This window comes from Mercurialis annua, linkage group LG5 (assembly GCF_937616625.2).
Source record: "Mercurialis annua linkage group LG5, ddMerAnnu1.2, whole genome shotgun sequence".
In the NCBI taxonomy this organism is placed as follows: domain Eukaryota; kingdom Viridiplantae; phylum Streptophyta; class Magnoliopsida; order Malpighiales; family Euphorbiaceae; genus Mercurialis; species Mercurialis annua.
Genome location: NC_065574.1, coordinates 14,171,552 through 14,187,889, shown reverse-complemented (window position 1 = coordinate 14,187,889; position 16,338 = coordinate 14,171,552). Strand labels below are relative to the sequence as shown.

Below are 16,338 nucleotides of genomic sequence, written 5' to 3'. Positions count from 1 at the left end.
AATTAACTTCCCAGAGTCAATTAATCATAGCCTCTTTTTTATTTTTTTTAGAAGAATGGTTAATGGCCATTAAATTACAACTTAGGAAATGAATAATACTGGTTTAGCCAAGATAGCCAAACTCATAGAACTTTAATTATAAAAATGGCTAAAAGCCATCACATTACAACTCGTGTCAAAATGGAAATTTAATGAAAAAGTACTGGTTTAGCCAAAATAGCCAAACTCCTAAGACTTTAATAATACACTTGGCTAAAAGCCATAATGTCACACTTGCATAATCTGCAGTACATGTATTGCTAAAAGTCGTTAAGTTATTTCCAAATTGTATTTCTCCCATATGTTGGGAGTGTATTTCTTCAAGTATTTTCCATTGATGGATTTTTATGAGGCTCACCCTCTAGACTTGATAGCCAGTATGCGTTCCCCTTCATCACCTTGTGGACCAAGAATGGTCCTTCCCATTTGGTAGACCATTTCCCAAATTCTCCGTCTTTAATGACATGGGGTAAAATCAACTTCCATACTAGCTTATCTTCTTGAAATGTTACTTCGGCACCAAGAACCTCTGCTGAACTGCTCTCCTCCATATTTTCTTCCATAATATGCTGCATACATTCCCTCGAAATTGCAGATGCGGCTGCTGCAAACTCACTAGAGGTGAGCTTAATCATGAATTCCTTCGATAGTGATAGAGGAGCACGGCTTGTTGTATGGAACAATAGTCGTTGATCCCAATATTTTATCTGCTTTCTTTTTAACATCTTGATGAATCTCTAGAGGTTAATTTTCCTTTGGTTAGCCTTTTTTTATTTTTTTAGTAAAGTGAATTGAGGCAAACGTAGGAATCATAATAGCAGACTTCCACCATGTTAGTGGTAGTGGTGAATGGTTTAATATTCACTGTCGATCCCTTGTCAATAAGATTTAGATACGGTTTGTGAAATTGTGGTCGGTCAATTTATCTCAGACCTGGATCATATAGCTCTTGGATGGCTTCTCTTGCAACCTCCACGTCAAGTGGCCTCCTTAGAGGTTGGAGTGACAGAGGTGGATTCCTCCCCTGGGGAAAATAACTGCCTTCTAAGCCCAGAGGTTGATCATAATTTTTATTAATCTCTGAATCCTCTATGGAAGGATGAGCGACTTCTCTCACAGCCTCCATGTCAAATGGTTCTGCTAGAGTTTGGAGTGGCAGAGGTTGGTTCCTCCCTTGGGAAAAATAGTTTACCCCAGTGCCCAGAGGTTGGACATAATTTTGATTAACCTCTGGACCATCCATGTAAGTATGAACGGCTTCTCTCATGGCCTCCATGTCAAGTGGCCGTAATAGAGCTTGGAGTGGCAGAGGTGGATTCCTCCTCTGGGGAAAATAATTGCCTCCTAAGCCTAGAGGTTGATCATAATTTTCATTAACCTCTGGATCCTTCATGGAAGGATGATTGACAGCACCTGCATTATGAAACGGCCTGAAATTTTGGCCAGTTTGATTATTTATTTTAAAAGAGTTAACTTGAGCAAGTTCATTTCTTTTATGAGGTGGTATATGCCTTTCTTCAGGAGGTGATGGGTTCGAGATTGGTACATGCATAATGCTTCCAATCTCATGGACTCTTCCAGATGATTGCCCCCTGAGTTGGTTAGGATCTTGTTTAGCCGTTTTAACAGCCTCTGGTAAATCACCATGGGATGATAATTTCGCAGCAACTATTAATTCGGCCAAGTAGCGTTCCATGTCGAACTGCTTCTTATCCATCTCGACCATGGCCTTTGACACCATATCAAGGGCTTCCGCCAATCTCGGCTTAAAATTTCACCGAGTTGGTGTTTGTTGCCTTTCAAAACCTCGTGGTACATCTTCACTCACCTCTCCATGGAGAGGTAAATTTTCTTTCTGGATATTTCTGACCATGTGAGCCACATAGTCTCCATGTCCTACATGTGCAGAAGTAGGATCATCCACTGCATCCCTGTGATACGATAACATTTTTTCCTTTCTCACTTCGAGTTTTAGGCATAACTCTTTGTGTTCCACTGGGCGTGCCAAAAATTGCTACTGGCGTTTTGCGATTGTAGTGAAAACCGTAACAACAAGTGTGTGAATTGCGGGCGTGCCAGGAAGCGGATTCCAATTTGTAAAAACTTGACTTCTTAAATAAGCAATTGGGGCTTTATTGACCTTATAACAAGTACTCCAATAAGTAATGCTGAGAACTTGAATAAAAATACTAAATTTCAACCGTAAATGTGTTTACGGATTGAAAAAATTTGAAATACAGTGTTTGAGTAGAAAATACAGAAGTTAAATCGTAAAGTTCTTTACTGATTGAATAAAATTAGATTGCAGAGTTGTTTGAGTGTTTTTGCCTTTGGGCTTGTTTTTTGAATGATTGATCAGGGCTTTTTCCTTCCCGCTTCTCCTTTATTATAGCCTTTAGCTCTTGCAGAAACTGTTTGTCATCTTCAACTGCACACGTTTTCGCAACACTTCCCCACTTCTGCAAACGTGGTTACCTGAACTGTCACTTTAAAACACGTGCTTTTGGCTTTATCCTTCTAACAATAGTATTCTTGGGCTTTTGGCCATTTAAAACACAATTTAATGGCCACTTTAAATATGGGCTTATCCTTATGAAAATGGACTTGGGCATTCTGAATCTTCTGAGGAATTACTGGTCAACCTCTGGAGTCAACCTCTTAAATCAACCTCTAGAGTCGGTCATCAACTTTCGGAGTCAACCTCTGACATCAACTTCTGGAGTCAACCTCTAGAGTCAAATCAACTTCTGAATTTAAGTGGAGTCAACCTCTGGAGTCAACTTCTGAAATTAACTTCTGGAGTTAACCTCTGGCCAATTAATCACAGTAGCTTTTTCTATCTTTTTAGAGGAACATGGGCTTTATGGCCTTTTGGCCATATTTTTAATTTTGGTGCAAACACAATAATAATCATATTTCTTAATATTTGTGATTCTGAGAATGAGACTGTCACGACCCGAAATCACGAGCCGCGACCGGCGCTAGGGAATGGGAATGGTTGTTCCAATACCCGTAGCAAGCCTTTAAAAACATTATAATTTTATTATTTGCAATCAATGCGAGAAATCAAACCATACAAACATACACAAATTCTTTTTATACCAAAAACATTTTTTATAAAAGCTTCTCAAAGCTTGACGTGTTCACACGTCCAAATCAAATCATGAAAACGTATTATAGGAACCTGGGTCTTACCATGCGATGTCTCACATCCAAGCACAACCCGTTCCAACATAAAAACAAACGGTTTAAAGAACGGATTTCAAATAAGATACGTATCAGAGTTTGCACACATAAAAACCGTTTTACAATTATCCATATAGACTAGGACTTGACCCTACTGTAGCACCACTGATCTCGTACATACTTCAGACTTCTAGAATAAGAATAGAAGTATGGCTTGCCAAAACTAGACACATGCACCAAACATTGTTGGGGGGTCAGTCGAAACTGAGTGAGTTATACGTTACATACCCTATTATCAAAATAGCATCGCGTTTTGAAAACGTTTTATGCAAACACAATCCTTTCATATACATATACTTTTACTCCACTACAAGACTGGATAAATCTCAAATTCTTAATTCATACTCATTTTCATTTTATCTCCCATACACACCCAACCAAAGGTTCTAGCTGTGACATGAGTAACATCAATATTCACTTATAAGCAATCTACAATCGTAATCAATAGAAATAAAGAAGGCATATTCAATATTCTCAACATCTATAAAACTCATAATAACATGAACATCATTTCAACAATTGTGATATCCATCTCTGTAATAATTCACCAAACCCTAGGTCTGTAACCCGGAACACAACACTGGCTTATAGCCTAGCCAAACTCTTTCTAGGCCACCTGACATTTAACCCTTCTACTTCATTAGCAGGCTCGACCCTTCTCCCTTCACCGACCATCGTTCAGGACTTAGCCCGGTGTCATGCGCATTGACACCTAACAAAATATTCTCTCATGTGCATATCTCTATCTCAGCACATAATCACATATGCATATCACAACTCAGCACCTCTCACATACATCATTACAGAGTGGCATATCACCAACATAAATCTCAAACCATTTAAGCACAACTAAATAACCATTTGGCCACAAAACCAAATCTCAAAACAACTTCAACAACAAATACTTTAATGCATCATTTACCAAATCAAATGACTATCCAATAGCCAAAAAGGCATATTACATTTCTAATTCGAACCATATACACCTCACAAGTTGCATATACAAAGCAATATAAACAATTCAATACAAGCAAAAACATTATAATCCTAACCAATTTAATCCAACAACACAATCCAAACCAATTATGTGATGCATTGAAATACTAATCATATAGTATATAACATAAGTTTAATTACGATAATGCGAGAAAGTAAAATATACTCACAGCTTACTTATCCTAAACCTTTATTCATAATAGCGTAAGCTCCTTGAGCTTCTTGTCTGTTAATAGACCGACTTGTCGTACCTATCACAAATATCAAATAAATATCGAGTTAAGAATCTAACTCGATAAGCACATAGACTCGAGAATCAACCTTACACCAAACTTATCACATAATCGCGTCTAACCCCGATACATTCTATTTACGTGTTGATATGTGATTTATACATATTTTATGTTGATTAGGTTTATTATTTAAACCTAAGTTCATAATGTTATTTCTTATGTTTGTATTATGTTTTGTCGAATATCCTACATCAAAATCACTTACGATTGCTAGCTGTAAAATAGTCTGATTTCTAAACGAGACCGACATTCTTAAAGTTCAGAATGTCCTCTTTGACTTCTGTTCAGGTCTCAGACTCAGCCTAGCATCCGAAGGTATTGAAAACTAGCCCATAAGTTACTAACTTGAGCTGTCCATATATCGCAGAACTGTTATGCGCAACAGAATGTTCTGCTCTGTTTGGACAACTTAGAGTCCAAACTAGCAGAAACGCAAAGATAAACATATTTAGCTAACACTCTTAAGTTTCCGTACAATTAAACGAAACTTAATTCGGAGTTGCATAACTTGAGATATTGGCCTCGCAATACCCCTATTTTGCAGCGCACAAATTCCAGCAACTACATCAATCATCATTCAATCCTTGTTTGACTCTAACTCATAGCATATCAATACTAACACCTTGATTACTAACATACTTTCTTCTTAACATACACCAGCCACCACATGTGTTATAACATACACAACTCAAGGTCTTAACTCAATCAAAACAGCATAACTCTATAGCCATAACATCAATCACAACACCTTATCTTAAGCATAAAATTATTGAATACAACACACCAAACATCATCCAAACTCATAAATATCTACTTAATAATTTCAGAGATATACCTTACCTTGAAGGTACCCCATGCTGAAGCATTAATCCGCCAAATTCACCATGAAAATCCTTCTTGTAAGCTCAAGATCACCTAAACATATCATCATCACAAAAATCCCCAAATCACTTTAAAAACCGAACTGAATTTCAGTAAACCCTAACTAGAAACACTCCACTTTACCTTAAATTGAATATCTAATCCATTAGAGGATCCTTTCCTCATTCTATGGCCGCGAGAATCGCTCAATTCCGTTAAGAAACGAAAGAGATATGAGGATTTGAAGTTTGGTTATGAAATTTTCATGGAGGATGAAGATGCGGGATTTTTGCTTCCTTCTCTTCTTTCTTATTTCATTTGATTTTTATCTTAAAAATATAGGATTGACATAGTACCAATTAAGCCCCCTTATTTATGCCTCCTTATCTCATTTAATAAGCTAAGAATCCAATTTTACTTACTCGCCATTCCGACTACTTAATTATCAAAACGACTTTAGAATTTCATTATCCAACAAGTCCTTACTTATTATTAATAGTAATAATTCTTACTTTGAATTATAATTATTCCCAAACATATTTTATTAATTTTCATGTCGTTGTCTATTTTCGACCTACTTGGTCCGAATTGCGAAACTTTAGGACTTGTGGCACGATTTTCTTATTTTCAAATTTTTGGGGTCATTACACATACTGTTATTTTGGGATGGAGAGAGTAATCAATTAGATTATAAATTTTTTCGTAATTATAAATAACACGTTAATTTTATAATAATGCTAATAGAAAATTCTATAAAAAAAGTATGATTGATTAGATTATATTTTTTATAATTATAAATTATTTATTAATTTTATATTTACGTTAATCGAAAATTATATAAACCAATATGTTTGATTTTTCCGTTTTTATGGCTACTTTCAAAAATAATGTTGGATTTTTTTATGTATATTAAAATGATAGATAAAATTACAAATGGTGCAATTAATATAAAAAAACATAATTAACATTGAAAGAGTTTCACCAAAAAAAGAAATATTAAAAAAAGAAATAAACATGTATTCAAATAAATTTAGTGCATTAATAGGTGTTTAAAGAAAGAGTAATAGAATTATTTATTACAATGTTATTATTGAGAAGATTACTAGTAGAATTTGAGTGATTTAGATGAGAAAAGTTGTGTTTGTATTATTGATAGGTTCTAAATATTTACAAGATTAAAAATCTTAGTTTTCTATTAGGAACTTATTAATGAAAACTAAATCACAAAATATATAAGGTATGATTATAGCATATATTCTTCTACAGTAGTTATGGAAATGCAAGATTATACATAATAAAAATTTCCTAATTATTTGCTTTCATAAGTTGGTGCTCTATCATGCCCCCGCAAGCGTGAGGGTCCAGGATGGACACTAAGCTTGGAACGATGTTGCTGAAACTGTTGTCGTGCAAGGGGTTTAGTCAAGTAATCAGCAAGCTGACCAGTGGTATGAACATGAGATACCTGAAGAAGATGATTAGGGACTTGATCACAAACGAAGTGAAAATTGATGACAATGTGCTTCATGCGAGAGTGGAAAAATGGATTGGAACACAGGTATGTGGCACCAATATTGTTATAATATATTGTTGGTGAAGATGGGAAGGAAACACCAAGTTCTCGATGAAGATTAGTTAACCAATTGACCTCAACCGCAGAAGAGGCAACAACCCTGTATTTTGCCTCAGTTGTCGAGCGAGCAACAATTGACTGTTTTTTGAGTTACAAATGATTGGATTAGTGCCAAGAAAAACAACATAAGCTGATGTGGAGTGACATGTATCAGTGTCACCAGCACAATCTGCATCTGCATAGGCATGTAAACAAGAAGGTGAGCTACTCGATAGAAAAATTCCATAATGAGTTGTACCTTTTAAGTAGCGGAGCACTTGTTTGACAGCATTCCAATGAGTTGTAGAGGGTCGATGCATAAATTGAGAGAGTTTATTAACAACAAATGAGATATCAGGTCGTGGAAGAGACATGTGTTGACATGATCTTAGAACTTGGCGGTACTCAGTTGGGTCGTGAGCGGATGATCCATCGACAAGCTTGAGAGTTTCAGGATGATGATAAAGGAGTACTAACTTCCTTAGCTTCATCCATGTTAGTCTTATGAAGAAGATCAAGAACATATTTACATTGCGACAAGAATAATCCCTGAGTAGTGCGAGTAGTTTAAACACCCCAAAAACAATTAAGATGGCCAAGATTCTTGAGTAAAAAACGAGTAGACAATTGAAGAATGAATTTCTTGATGGCGTGGGAATTATTTTTAGTGAGAATAATATCGTCCACATATACTAGAAGGTTTAACATAATAGAACCAGTATTGTAGATGAACAAGGACGTATCACACTTAGAATTGTGAAAGCCCTGAACCAAAAGAAAGGACCCAAGTTCATTATACCATGCTCGAGGAGCTTGACGAAGGCCATATATATCTTTGTTTAGCTTGCAGACATGATTTGGAGAATCAGAGTTAATAAAGCCTTAAGACTGCTGCATAAAAACATGGTCAGATAGGGTATCCTACAAAAAAGAAACATCCAATTGATTTAAAACCCAACCACGAGATATCGCTATACTAAGAACAAAACGAATAGTAGCAGGTTTTACGACTGGACTAAAAGTTCCGGTGAAGCCAATTCCAGGTCGTTGGTGAAAACCTTTCGCTACAAGTCGTGCCTTATAGCGGACAATGGAACCATTTGAGTTTCGCTTTATTCGATACACCCATTTACATCCGAAGATATTATGAGTGGTTGAATATGGCACCAAAGTCCATGTTCCATTTTTTTGCAGAGCTGCAAATTCTTCCTTCATGGCATTGCACCAATGCAAATATTTGTTGGCTTGCGTAAATAAAGAGGGTTCGATTTGTAGAGGATTGACGGGTGATGTGGTGGTGTGAAGGGTAAATGGAATTTTTGGTTTATGAATATTATGATGGGAACGAGTAACCGTGCAGGTAGGTTTGACATGTTCAGGAGATGAAGTGGTAGAATTATTCGAAATAGATTGAGTACTTACTTGAGTATGAGATGGTGAGCAATCCGATAGAGTAATTGAGATTTCTTTAAAACTGAGAGAGGATATATTTATAGTATAAGGTAGGATATGTAAGTTTGGAGTTGGAGAAGACGAGAATACAAAATTTATAGTTTGGAAAGTTAAATTAGTAGGGGAGCCTTTGGTAACTGTATTTGGATAATAAATCATATTTCCAAAATTCTTTCTTGGACCGAGGATTTGTTGCCGGAGATTTATTCGTAAATATAGAAAGAAGTTGAGAAAATGATTGAGAAGTAATATAAGTATTATGAAATGCTTTTTTTGCAAACAAAAAGGGATTTTCAAGAAGGCCTAATGGCTTAAAAAACCATGACCTTCTAGTACTTTTTCAATTCTACTCTGACGTTGAAAAGTTGTCAATTTTACCCTATTTCGCATTTTTTTCATTTCATTTGTACTCCAATTTTTGACAAATTTTTTACTTCAAAGATGAAATCATTCAATTAATTAAGTTTAAAAATAAAATCATATTTTCTTCCAATAAAAAAAGTATAAATAGGTCCTTCAACTTTAAAAACTAACAAAAAGTATAATTAAAATTAATATATAGCTAAATATTTTTCTTTTATGAGAATATATAACTAAATCTAAATACATTAAGGGGCCATTTGGTTCAAGGTTGGGAATGAGATTCGGAATAAGAATCAGGATGAAAAGGAATGGGAACGAGAATGATTAATTTCATTTTTTGTTTGGTTCAAAATTAGTTTAGGAATGGGAATGGATAAAATTTAATAAAAAATTATTTATTATTTATTAAAAATATATAAAATATATTTTTAAACTTTTTTTATTAGCTAGTGCGGCTCTAATTCTTTCAAATGTTTTTCCTTGATCGGAACCCCCGATCTCGGAAGAGCTTTTGAATTTGCTCCATATTTTTAAAAAAATATTAAAAAAATAAAATATTTTTTAAAAAAAGTAAAAAAACTATTGTAAAAAAAATAATTTTTTAAAAAAAAAAAATTGAAAAAATATTAATTTTTATTTTATTTTTTAAAGTATATTTTTTAAAATAAATATTTAAAAATAATTTTTTTAATAATTATATATTTATTATTTATCATTAAAATATTTTGTTAAATTTTGATTCTCATTCCCAAAAGTCCATTCACATGGGATAAGGGGGGAATGGTTGATTCCCATTAAAGGAGTAATCACATTCTCATTGCCTAGTGTAATTTGACAAAACAAACACAAACAATGGGAATCATTCCCATTCTCATTCCCATTTCCACTCTTTTTTTGGCGGATCAAACGGCCCCTAGATATATACACAATCATCCGAGCCACCGCCAGAAACCGCTGCCACCGAAAATGTCTGCCGCCCGGAGAACAGACCCACCTGGGTCTGTCCATCATCTTCCTCGTTAAGGATGATGAACAGATCCAGGGGTCTTCATCTTCGTCGAGGAAGATGATAGGATTCTTCATCTCCCTACTGTAAGAACCCACAATAGATGACGGTGCGAATTTGATTCTTTACCGCCATTGAAACAGACACATTATTCCTTTTAGCAAGAAAATTCAATCCTAATACAAGAAATCAAAATAAATCAACTGCAAAACAAAATAAAAAAACATGGGTATGAGAAAAGTTGATTACTTGATGAGAAAAAGAGTGTATAAGATCAAAATAAAGAAGGGTTAAGGTGGGTTTTCAAAGAAAATGAAGATTTTGATTGAATTACAGAGAATAAAACAAAGTGGCTGCCATTGGTATTAAAGTGTGCACAAAAAAAAATTGGGTTTGGGTTGTTTATATTTTTTTTTTTTGAAAACTTGGGTTGTTTATATTAATTGCGATTGTTTACTGAAAGTAGAGAGATGGGTTGGTTTGTTTAATTGTATTGTAGCAATTTTATATAAAAAAAGAAAATTTTTGGCAATGGCAGCCAAGGGAATCACCTTAATAACTACCGACTTTTTATTTTGTTTTCAATAACACCCCGATCTTGCGATTTCGTCAATTGCACCCTATTTTGTATTTTTACATTTCAATAGCACCCTAATTTAGAAAAAACAAATGATTTTACTATTATAAGAATTAAATTTGATAAAACAATCAAATTTAAAGGTCATTTTATACATTTTTCGACTTGGACAAATTCTAATAAGTTCCTTAACTTAAAAAACTTTCAAATAAATCCTAAATAAAAAAATTAAATACATATACAATTAATTATTTAATTCAAAAATAAATAAATACTTAAAACGGAATCTACCATTCCCGTCACCCGCCGCTCTCTACCATGAAAGACGAGCAGCTCGTCTCCCATGGAAGACCAGATTCGCTGGTCTACCTGGGGAAAAAGATCTCGTCTTCTCCATGGAAGACGAGATATGCTCGTCTTCCATGGGGAAGACGAGCTGGTCTTCCCCATGGAAGACCAGCAGATCTGCTAGTCTTCCATGGAAGACGCGTAGCTCGTCTTCCATGGAAGACCGGTGACGGAGAGCGGGTTCGAACGGAGGTGGTGACGGAGAACAACGGCGGGTCCGAAGGAAGGCGGTGAATTTTTATTTATTTTATTTATTTTTATATTTTTTTTGTTATAGAGATGAGGGTTTGTATGTATAATTTAAAACATTATATAACATTTTGAGCTTTTAAAAAATATGAAGGATTTGTTTTGAATTTTATCCAAATGAAAAGAGTTCAATTTAATACTTTAGGGTGCTATTGAAACGTAAAAATACGAAATAGGATGCAATTGACAAATGAAAAGTCAGTAGTTTTTAAGGTGATTAGCCAATTGCGATTGTTAACTGAAAGTAGAGAGATAGGTCGGTTTGTTGGTTGTATTGTAGCGATTTTATATAAAAAAAAGAGAATTTTTGGCAGTGGTAGCCAAGGGAATCTACATTTTCCAATCATTTTCATCGAGGAAGATGATGATGAACAGATCTAATGAAATTAATTTTTTAATCAGTTTTTTTTTTAAACATAAAATTAATTTTTTAATCAGTTTTTAATTAAGATTATAATAAATAAAAAATTTATTTTATTATTATTTGAATTTGTGGGGAAGAATAGTTTTTTTGTGTAATTTATAACATTAAATGTTATTTTAAATATATGTTAAATATGGGAAACTTTTTGGAATATTTTTCAAATGAAAAAAAGGTCAATTTACTATTTAAGGGTACAACTGAAATAAAAAAAATGCGAAATAGGATAAAATTGACAACTTTTCAACATCAGGGTAGGATTGAAAATGAGCTAAAATCAAGGCATTAGACCTTTCAAAAAATACTACATATCTATAAATAAAAATCTTATTTTATTTAATATCAAGGCACGTAAATGCATGATGTGAAAGAGAAAAACCAAGATACACACAAGGACATGATCTTAGTTCAAGTTTATTATTGGTACTAGGAAATTACCTTCGCTTCGCTTCAGGATTAGTTAATTTAATTAAAAATACTTATAACAAATTAAATATTTAAATTATATAATATTTTTCCTAAAAAAAATTATAAGGATGTTTGAAAATAGGAAGGGTATGTTTCTTATAATACAAATAGTTTTAAGGTAAAGTGCAACATCTAAATTACACCATCTTTAAAAAAAATTAAAAAGTTAAAACTAATGCTAAAACTATTTTAGTATATGTGTAAATTGCTAAACTTTAACATCAAATATAAAAGGATTAGGATTCCTTTTTATATATGCACCATTAAAAGTTCATTAAATCTGCACTATTCATTACAAAATAAATGGTGTAGATTAAAAAAATTCAAATTTAATTAAACTAATCTACACCATTCATTTTATAATGAATTGTGTAAATTAGTGAACATGACCCATCATGTTCATTTGAACATGAGAGAATCCCAATTTAATATAAAATTATATGAGATCATGATATAAAAAAAATTTAAAAAATTATATTTATTGCTTGTTGCCAAAATTAACAAACTTGGACATTAAGTTTGGAAGAGTTTGGGGTGTCAAAAAGATATTAAATATTAGTAATAAGGAAACCATGAATTATCAAAACGACATTGCAAATGGATTAATTTTTTGACGTAATAATGCGCTCTAGTTAAAGTGTGCATCAGTTATTCGATCACCAAATTGAACCGAAATTGAAATAACCTAAAATAAAATAGTTAATTTACCGAATCAAAATAAAAATTATTCTGTTATTGCATCGTAACTAAACCGAAATAATATTTTTATTTTGGTCGATAATTTTGATTTACTAAATAACTGAATTTTATTAATATTAATTATTTAAAAATAAAAAAAAAGAAATAATTTTAATATCAATTTGTAATTAATATACAATTTTAGGGGCAATTAATATCTAAGTTCCCCAAAAAATATTTTAATTTAAAAAACTATAAAAATGACATAATATATTTATATAATTTGTTAATTCAGTCGGTTTGATTAATTTAAGTATTTATATCAAAGATTAAAGAGAAAATAACAAGAAAACCACAAAAAGAGCTTCTATTTTCACACAATACCTTCTTTCTTACATAGTTTACTTCCTTACCATTTTTGTCTAATACTTTTCACCAGCACCATCTTTTTAAATACCCACACCCACAAAACACATATTTTTTTTAAATGGATAAGAACTGCACATGACCACGCCTGCCTCCTTCTCACGCACTAACTGGATAATGTCTATCCCATCTCTTTTTTTTCTTGTAATAATGTATATTCTATTTTTTTGTTTTACATACTAAACATGAGGAATCTATCCAATATTTTCATACATAATTACTTCTTTAGCCTTATTGTAATTATGCTAATTTCAAAATATTATTTTATTAGTATTGATAATTTATTTAAATGTTAAAATTTTATTATTAAAATTATATTTTAATTTTTTTTGTTAATAATTTATTAATCGTAATTTATCTTGAATCATTAGGCTAGTATATATACTTAGTTGACTCATTTTTATATTATTAATTTTTCACATTAAGTATGAAATATAATAACCTATTTCAAAATAAATTTGTCAATTTTATCCTAAAAATATATATTTAAATAAAACATTGTCAAATTACGTTAAAAATTAAAAAATAATCAAATATATATTTGATACAAGTTTGATACATATTTGATATACTTCTGATACATGTTTGCTACATTTTTAGTATATTTATTATTAGTTTTGTAGTTTATTTTATAAATAGATGATTGTCAAAATTTTATATCATAAATATATTGCGATATACATATTGGATACATCTCCGATACATATTTGATACATCTTAGATACATAGTTGGTACATCTCCGATACTACTAAGTACATATTTGATACGTATTTTTAGATTTATTTAATAAATACATTTCTGATACATAATTTATACATTTAATGGTGGGTTTCCAAAATCTTGTATCAAAAAATTATCAAGTTTTTGATAGATATTTGATACACATTCCGATACATTTTTGATACATATTCGATACACCTCTGATACATATGGGGTGGTGCTTTGAAGAGTAAAAACAAGGTCTGATGTGGGGATTTGGAGGACTTTGTTTTATAACAAAGCACGGTGGTTAACTGGAGTTCTTGACCGGAATGTGTTGACAAGGGAATGATATTTTGTTGAGAAATGAATTGATTCAGCTTTATTGATACATAGCTGATACATAAATTATACATGATTGATACATTTCGACACATCTCAGATATATTAGATGATTATTGATTTATTATTTAAAACATAAATAGTTAAAACAACTCGTAGGTATTTTAAAATTTACTTAATAGATACATCGTTAATACATAATTTATACATGATAGATATATTTTTAGATATACTTAACAGATACATATTTGATACAATCTTCGATACATAATTTATATATGCTATATGTATTTTTTCACTATATAATTTTATATATAATAAATATATTTTTTAAATATACTTAAATAGATAAATCGTTGATACATAATTTATATATGATATATATTTTAAATATTTTAATAGATATATTTCTAACACATTGTTATATATGATTTATACATATTTGATACATCATCAATACATGATTTATACATAAAAAATATATTATTCATGCATTAATCCGTGTTTGAAATGTATTAAAAATGAATCCGATAATAATTTATAAAACTACATTTTTAAAATTGTATTATTGTGAATTTTTAAAATTTAATATATTTAATTTTTAAATTAATATTTTTATAAACTTTTTTCAAATCAAAATAATTTTATTTTATAAAAGAAATAAAAAAAAAAGGGTAGTGTGAGCATGTGTACTTTTGCACCTGCTCACTTAAAGGAAAGACCTGCTCATGCGGGTTTCCTTTAAGTGAGCAGGTGCACCAAAGTGCACCTGCTCACGCGTCAGCAGGTCTGATGCGTGTCAGATCTGCTGACGCAAGAAAAAGGTAGTACTAATGAAATGATTTAAGGAAAAATGGTAGGGCTGTTATAAATAATTAAATAATTGTATATGATGAAAAGGAATGATCTTTTTATAGTATTTTTGTGAATTTCTCAAGATTAAACTGAACCAATTAACTAAAAAATTTAAAATTGTTAACCATAATCGAAGTACCGAAATAGATCAAATTAAAAAATTTAATTTGGTTTCTGCCGGTTATCTGGCTATATTTAGAGCACACCCTAGCTCTTATGAATCATGGTGTTTGTTTGTTTAGTTTTTTCTTGAAAATAATAAAAGAAAAAGGGTCTTTGCAATAAATATAATGTAAATACAAAAGAAATAAAAAAGACAAATTTGTGTTGGTTTTTTGTAATTAAATAAGAAAAGTGGGCCCTTCTCATCAAGTTGCAGCTGGTATTGTTGTAATTAAATCAAACGATTTTGGGCAATTGTTAGAGGAATCAAAGGAATTGACAAAGATAGACATTTAAACTACTTTTCATGCAATGGTTATTCCGAAGTTACTTAAAGATTTTTGTTTAGTTTAGTAAACTGACCCAAGACACTGTTCAATGTACAGTGTTTTGGGTTCAGTTTTAATCTATACTAGTGTAAAACCCTCGCTTCGCTTCGGAATTGATTAAATTAAAGATAAAATATGAATTGGAATTCAGTAATTTAAGTTATATAAATATTGACGGTTTAGGAAAAAAATATTGTTTTAATATTCAAATTATATGTTTGATTATATAAATCTTAATATTTTATCTAACATGATAGCAGAATTTTTTTTGAATAAAATATGGATAATATATTATACTATTAATTAAGCACTATATAATGGTATATCAGATAATTATAAGTTATATTAAATGCGGCTATTTAGTTTTTTAAAAAATATATATCGAGACAGATAAATGAAAAATTGATAAAATTTAGATTCAAATATAAATAATTGTTTTATATAAGCATAATTTATAATATATATACAAAATATTATAAAATATAAATATACTATAAACATACAACAGAATATATAATAGAATAAACATTCATTTTTAAATTTAATAGTAAAACTAATAAAAATATGTATAGTATATTTTAATGAACTTTTTTTAAAAAATAGTTAATATTTTACTTTAAAAATGATTTTAATTTTTTGGCTGAAATTTATAATTTACTATTGTTATCATTAAAATTAATATCAAATTTATATTTTTTGTGAAAATGTGAGTTTTAGATTTGGACCAATGTAGGAAGTAATTAGGACTTAAATATTTCACATATATAGATAAAATTATTATTTTAAAAATAGATTATAAAAAAAAGAGTGGGGTCCGTGGACCCCATCTGTGTGCATAAATATGCAACTCAGATGGTTTTGTTGTAATTAAATTACCAAAATTGGCTTTTGATATTTAGCAATAGTTGGTGTTTT

The 16,338-nt window shown here is 31.1% G+C and overlaps 1 long non-coding RNA gene across 1 annotated transcript; it reads right to left on the bottom strand.

Annotated features, from left to right (window-relative positions):
• Positions 1 to 3,737: 3,737 nt before the first annotated feature.
• LOC126682492 (uncharacterized) lies at positions 3,738 to 5,724 on the bottom strand. Its single transcript, XR_007641455.1, has 3 exons — positions 5,580 to 5,724; positions 5,415 to 5,489; positions 3,738 to 4,532 (listed from the first exon to the last, which is right to left on the bottom strand). It is a non-coding gene; the product is annotated as an uncharacterized LOC126682492 (long non-coding RNA).
• Between the last annotated feature and the right edge of the window lie 10,614 nt (positions 5,725 to 16,338).